Genomic DNA, 7,676 nt, shown 5'->3' with positions numbered 1-7,676 from the left:
GCCCTTACTACGTGCCTAGCTCTGGAAGTTGAGCAGCAAACGATTTCAGCTCCGTGGAGCTTGTGTGGAAAGACAGCACTATGTTAGATAGTGATCAGGGAAGAAAAAGCAAGAATGTAGAATAAGGGCTGTAGAGGGAGGGTAAACATAAAAGGCCTCCCAGAAGGAGTGACATTTGAGAAGGATTTGAAGTAGGTGAGGGAATGAGCCGTGAGTTTATCTGGGGAAAAGAATTCCAGGCAGGGAGACTAGCCAGTGCAAAGGCCCTGCACTGCGATATTGAGGCGGGGAACAGGGAGGCTAATGTATCTGGAAACTAGGGAGGAGTGGGAGATAAGGTCAGAGGGGAAAGGCAGTGGCAGGACACCAAATGGCATTGTTACCGGAAAAGGGCAGTCAGCCTGGGGCCAGCTGGTAGTGTGTGGATTCTTGACTTCATGCAGAAAAAATTTCAAAACAGATGACTCTGAGAAAACATTTGTTAATGCTGGGGACGTAAAACAAGAAAGGGCTTGGCATAGAAGAAGCAACAGAAGAACCTAGGCTGGGCTGCCCTAGCTCTCTGGGAAGTCAAAGAAAGGGATCAGGTTCAGGGGTAAACCTGGGACGAGCCGCTGCTGCCCATTGCTCCCCTGGTTGCAAGCCTCATGGGGTCCTTTAGAGATTAGGAGATGCATGCCTGTGGGGGAAGAACTGGAGGAAGAAGAGGGGAAGGGAATGGCAGGGGCTGCTCCCCAGTGGGAGAACACGCACTGGGTCCTATGTCTTGAGGCTTTTAGAAAACATATATTTTTATTGATTTCAGAGAGGAAGGGAGAGGGAGAGAGAGACAGAAACATCAATGATGAGAGAGGACCATTGATCAGCTGGCTGCCTCCTACCTGGCCCCCACTGGGGATTGAGCCCACAACTCTGGGCATGTGCCCTGGCTGGGAATTCAACCGTGACCTCCTGGTTCATAGGTTGATGCTCACGCACTGAGCAGCACCAGCCAGGCTGTCTGAAGGCTTTTATCTCTTTCTCACAAGCTGGAATGTTAGGGGAGGTCTCAGGGGAGGGTTTCAGCAGAGTATTATTCTGTTTTCTCGGTATGCTCCTCCAGGCCATGGTCTCCACGGACTGGTCAGTATCAGGGCAGGGAGTCCTCAGTCATCGCAGAGCGTCCTGGTGTGGCCCACCCGGTTTTGCTGCATTTCTGGGCCTGAAGCTGAAATACAACTGAGGCCTCGATGTTATCTCTAGGGAGGTGACCTGTGTCTGCTGTAAATCGCTCTGTCATTTTGTTTAGCTGTCTCCGTATCCCTGTTCTACTTGCCTTGGCTTACTGGCCTCTCTTAGTATGGGGCTTTGTAGGCAAGTGAAATATTTTAGTTCTTACTCTGAGTCAAGAAGCCGCTGCAGGGCTTTGAGGAGAATGTGATGTGGTCTACCAGACTGTAACAGAATAATGTTGGCTGCTGTTAAGAATAGATGCCTGTTTATATGTGGAATCTAATGAACAAAATAAACAAACAAATAAAACTGAAACAAGACTTATAGACACAAAGAACAGACTAACGGTTGCCAGAGGGGAGGAGGCTTGGGAGACTGGGTGAAAATGATGAAAAGAGTTAGAAGTACAAATTGGTAGTTACGTAGTCATGGGGATGTAAAGGATAGCATAGGAAATATAGTCACTAATATTGTTTTTACCCCCCCGCCACCAAGAGTATATTGTTGCCAGGAAATATCAGGGGAATACTTTGTAAAGTATATGATGGTTATAGAATAGTAAGAAGCTAGGAAAATCCAGGACAAGAGGAATAGGGAAACTGAGACAGATAGTTCAACTGCAGTTTGCAGTCACCTAACAAATCTTATCTTCCCTAAACCAAGGACTTAAGAGTAAATGGGTTGCACTTCTCCCCCCCCAATCAGAGGGAAAATAGATTAAATCACCCTACTCAGGAGCAATTGAAATCTTGCTTCCCAGCATATGCCCTCAGTTTGGCTCAAATAGATTCTTTTGTTGTTGTTGATCCTCACCCGACAATATTTTTTCCCTATTGAGTTTTAGAGAGAGTAGAAGGGAGGGGGAGAGATAGAGAGATGGATGGAGTCTTGACTGGAATCAAACCCAGGACTCTTCAGTCCTTGGGCTGATGCTCTAACCACTGAGCACCAGCTAGGACTCAAATAAATTCTTTTTTTTTTTAAGTGTAAAATTTGTTGAGTATTGATAATTGTATACAGTTCTGTAACCTCTACAGTAATCATGTGCTGGGGTCCAACCCCAGCCGGTCCAGGGGTCCCCAAAGGTGTGGACGGAGTCGGCGAAGAAGGAATTACACGGAGACAGCGTTCAGTTGATCAGCAGCCTAGCCAGGATCTCCAGCCAGGATCTCCAGCCAAGTTCTGGTCTGGATCTCCAGTGAAGTTCTGTTCAGGATCTCCAGCCAGGTTCTGTGTCCATGTTCTCCAGCCAGGTTCTCCAGGTTCTCCAGCCAGGTTCTGTAGCCATGTTTCCTTGCTAGGTTCTCCAGCCAGGTTCTGTCCAGGTTTTCCAGCCAGGTTCAGTCACCAGGTTCTAGTCAGGTTCTCTTGCCATGTTCTATCCAGGTTCTGTAGCCAGGTTCTGTCTCTAGGTTCTTCAGCCAGGTTCTCTCGCTAGGTTCTGTCTCTAGGTTCTGTTGCCAGTTTCTGTCCAGGATCTTTTGCCATGTTCTGTCTCTAGGTTCTGTCTCGAGTTTCTGTCCAGGATCTTTTGCCATGTTCTCTCCAGAGAAGTTCTTCTGTCTCTAGGTTCTGTGTAGGTTCTGTCCAAATAAATTCTTATAAAAATTTTCAAAAAACTGCCCTAATCGGTTTGGCTCAGTGGATAGAGCATCAGCCTGCGGACTCAAGGGTCCCAGGTTTGATTCCAGTCAAGGGCATGTACCTTGGTTGTGGGCACATCCCCAGTGGGAGGTGTGCAGGAGGCAGCTGATCGATGTTGTTTCTCTCTCATCGATGTTTCTAACTCTCTATCCCTCTCCTTTTCTCTCTGTAAAAAATCAATAAAATATATTTTTTTTAAAAATCACCCTATTCAGGGAGACAGATATTAGGTATCCAATTAAGTGCCATTTACCAACCACACCCAAGGACAGACAAATGAGATATTCTTATATCTCATTTTGGTACATCAGTATAAAGCTGATGAATATTCTATTGATTCTGCCTTATGACTTCCCCTAAATGTGCAGCCTTTAAAACTCCTGAAAATAAAGGTTCTGGGGTGCTCCCCCTCCAGGGAGCAGGCCCAAGCCACTTCCCAAATGAATAAAGGGACAAAAGATATTTCAGGCACTGGGAATAGTGTGTGCAAATAGCATGGAATGGCTGGTGAACGACCAGAAAGCTGGCATTTCTGGAGGAAGGTCATATTATTCACACACACACACACACACACACACACACACACACACACACACACCCCAAACCTCTTCTTTGGCCGAAACAAGTTGGGATGAGCATGTGATGCTGAGGCTAATCAGTCCACGTCTAATTGGAGGGTAAAATGAGAAGAGAAAAAAGAATTTTTCCTTGTCACTTGTGCCTGGGAATAGACGTTGGAATTCAATTTAGAGAAATGGGTGTTACCTCACAACAGATCCTACCTGCTTCTTTCAGTGATGAAAATGACATATGATATTTATTTTCAATTTTTTGAAGTTTTGTTCAAGAAAGACCCGCAACGTACTTAAGCAGGATTGGGTTTCTATATGGGTTGGAGGCAAACTGAAAAAGAAGTTGACGTAGCTAATCAGCGATGGCTTTGATGAAATGTATTCACACACAAACAATTGGCAGGCCAATCATTTCAGAGCATGTTTTTTTCAAGATGTCAGTTTGTTTTAATAGTAGGTTGTTATCCCCAAACTACCATTTCTTTTCTTCGTCTCCTTTTTTTTTTTTTTTTTTGTGAGTTTTCAAAAAGCAATAATGTAAGCCACGGGAAAACAACCCACAAAAATGCTTTTGCCAATTAAAAGAAAGTCTTTCCATGTACATGTGCTTGAACTGGAATAACCTGAAAGAGTTTTTAAAGATTTCATTAGAATAAAAAAAAAAACTTTAAAAAGTAGGATCTATTCGAATCTCACGTTGTCATCCGAGGCTCCCGCAGTTAAAGACCATGCCATCATTTCCATTCTACTTACCTCCTCATTTCCAGGGCTTATTAGCCTGGCTGTAAAAACTTGCCTCAGTTGAAATTTGGCAAGAGGACAAGGGCTGAGTGCCAGAATTAATTTACTATCCCGTGTGGTTTGCAAAGTAAAAGAAGCTATACATAATAGAAAAAGAAATGAAAAGTCCCCGGTTCCAAATATTTTAATGTGTATAATGTGTGTCACCTCAAACTCTTCAGCTTTTGTTGTAGCAGTGTGAGATAACATGAAAGGTTTGAAAAGTACAGATGCTTTGCATTCGCATCAAACAGCGGGCTCTGGTGTTCTTAGGCATCAAAGACCAATCCGTGTCTATCACTGCTGCTCTGACTTTGAAGTGGACCGGAGCTCTCTGTGTGGGAGAAGCGGGCAGGGGACTTCAGCAAGGTAGGGGGATGGGATTCCAGGTGCTTTAGCATTGAAGTTAGGTGCGTTCCTTTACCAAATAATAATAATAATAATAATAATAATAATAATCTATAATAATAAAAGCATAATATGCTAATTAGACCAGACGTCCTTCTAGTCATTCTTCCGGATGACCTTCCGGATGAAGCCAGGGCTGCGAGGGAAGCCCGGGTCCCGGATGCCAGAGGGAAGCCGGTGCTGGCAGCCCGGGGAGGGAAGGCCTACTCTTGCAAGTATTTCGTGCATCAGGCCTCTAGTAATAATAATAATAATAAAAGATAAGCATTTCTTTGCCTGCTGTTTTTAAACACTGAGTTATCTGAGAACTTAATCTTCAGATGTGACAATGAATAATTAAAGAAAAGCTCAAGCTATTTTGAAGTTTACACTTATGTATTCTAAAGGCAAGAACAGAAGTTTTGACTTGATTTGCAAATATCTGCTATCGTTCATCTGTCCGACTCCCTAAGAGATTGTCTAAGGGCCCTTAGACCCTCATCCCTGTTTTCCAAACTGGGTTCAATGGGGCCAGTGTTTCTCCAACATGGGGTGGGCAGGATACATCTTTCTGGGATTAATCTTACATGATGATTTGAAACACACACACAATAATTTATATTAAATATGTCTTTTAATTTGATTTCAGAGAGAGGAAGGGAGAGGGATAAAGAGATAGAAACATCGATGAGATGAGAGAGAAACATCATCTATTGGCTGCCTCCTGCACACCCCTACTAAAGGTAGAGCCCAAAACCCTGGCATGTGCCCTGACCGGGAATCGAACTGTGACCTCCTGGTTCAGGGGTCGACGCTCAACCACTGAGCAACACCAGCCGGACCAGGCCAATAATTTATTTTAAAAGGAATACATTGTGGGCTCGGATGCAAAATTCACATGAACTCTTTTGGAGAGGGAGAAGGCTTTGGCCATTTGTGTTTCAATATTTTTCTCTTGAAAGGAATGGTACCCTCAAAGAGAGAGTCTGGTCATTACTTTTCTCTTTTAAATTAAAGTATAACTTTCATGAAGTGCACAAATCTAAAGTTTGAACCTCAATGGATGGATTTTTGCATATGTGTACAACTGTTACAGAATAGTAAGAAGCTAGGAAAATTCCAGGACAAGCAGAATAGGGAAACTAAGTTAGACAGCCGTTTGCAGGCCCCTAGTAAATCCTATTTTCCCTCAACCAAGGACACTTAAGAGTAAATAGGTTGCACTTCTCCCCAAACCGAGGGTAAGTGGCTTAAATCACCCTACTCAGGGAGACACAGCAGAAATTCAATTAGTGTAATTTGCCAACCACATCCTTGGACAGATGAAGTTAAGAGAATAAACCTCGTTTTGGTTACAGCAGCATAAAGTTGGTGAATATTCTATTGAGATCCTCTCCTAAGACCTCCCCTAAACACCCAGCCTTAAAACCCCTCAAAATAAAGGTCCCAGCACACCCTCTCCCTCCAGGGAGCATGCCCTTGCCATTCCCTTCCTCTCCCACCCCCCCCCCCCCCCCGCCCAAGGCATGCATCTCCTAAACTCCTCGGGACCCCACAAGACTTGTAACCAGGGGAGCAATGGGCAGTGGCAGCTTGTCCCAAGCTAACCCCCTGAACTTGTCTCCGAGGCCCCCTTTTCGCTCACTTCTCAGTGAGCCAAAGCAGCACAACCTAGGTTTTCCTGTTGCTTCTTCTAAGTCAGTGATTCTTAACCTTCCTAATGCCGCGACCCTTTAATACAGTTCCTCATGTTGTGGTGACCCCCAACCATAAGATTATTTTCGTTGCTACTTCGTAACTGTAATTTTGCTACTGTTATGAATCATAATGTAAATATCTGATAGGCAGGATGTCTTTTCATTGTTACAAATTGAACATAATTAAAGCATAGTGATTAATCACAAAAACAATATGTAATTATATATGTGTTTTCCAATGGTCTTAGGCGACCCCTGTGAAAGGGTCGTTCGACCCCCAAAGGGGTCTCGACCCACAGGTTGAGAACTGCTGTTCTAAGTTCTTCCTTGTTTCACAGTCCTAAGTATATTCTTTGCTGCAGTCAATACATTCTTGCTTGTTTTTCTACACTTTGTCTCTTGATTGTAATCTTTCCTTCAAGGAGACAAGAACAGACAAAACCAGAGGGGTAAAATGTGAAAGGAATAAAGAAAAGCACAGAGGTGGGAGCATGGTGAGTGCTAACCCTATTCCTCTTCCATAAATCACACAGAGGATCAAGGTGCTCATGTGAATGTTGAAATAAACAGGTCTAGCAAGAACTCCTGCTTTGGTTCTGTATCCTCCTAAAAAAGAACTGAGCTGTATAGTTATTTTGAGTTTAGTAATTACACCAACAATGTCGCATCCCAGCTGGGTTGTCTGATGGTTTTCTTAGAAATGCCAAGTTGCTTTATGGTTTAGGAGTGTCTATATCTTACTGATTTTATTCGATAGCACACAAACTTTTCAATACCAAGATCTCGTCTTCTAAAAAATGTTTCTGATGTCCACCCATGGCCATAAGTTTTTGAAAGACCTTGTCCTACACAGCCAGGATCATTATTTAAATAATAAAAATCTCTCCCCATTAAAAAGGTAATCAGCCAATTATTGATTCTAATTGGCACGTGAACAACCAGTGTTATCACACTGGTTTCTAAATCTAGCTGAAAAAGACATAGTGCTTTGGATAGCCTGATCAGCTTTAGCGCCCCTACGATTTTCATTACTAACTTTTGTTTTGTTTTGTTTTACGTATATTTTTATTGATTTCAGAGAGGAAGGGAGAGGGAGAGAGAGAGAGATAAAAACATCGATGAGAGAGAATCATTGATTGGCTGTCTCCTGCATGCCCCCTATTGGGGATCGAGCCCACAACCAGGGCATGTGCCCTTGACCGGAATGAAACCCAGGACCCTCTGGTCCGAAGGCCAATGCTCTATCCACTGAGCCAAACCAGCTAGGGCTCATTACTAACTTTTTGAAATGTTTACTCGAAACAGTTCACTCTTGTATTATTATTTATCGTATTATTTTTGTCTCACCCTGTACAATACGCTTTATCCTTTGTTTTGTTGTTGT

The sequence above is a fragment of the Myotis nattereri genome (assembly GCF_964212035.1).
Source record: "Myotis nattereri genome assembly, chromosome: 16".
Taxonomy (NCBI): Eukaryota; Metazoa; Chordata; class Mammalia; order Chiroptera; family Vespertilionidae; genus Myotis; species Myotis nattereri.
This window is presented reverse-complemented; position numbering follows the sequence as displayed.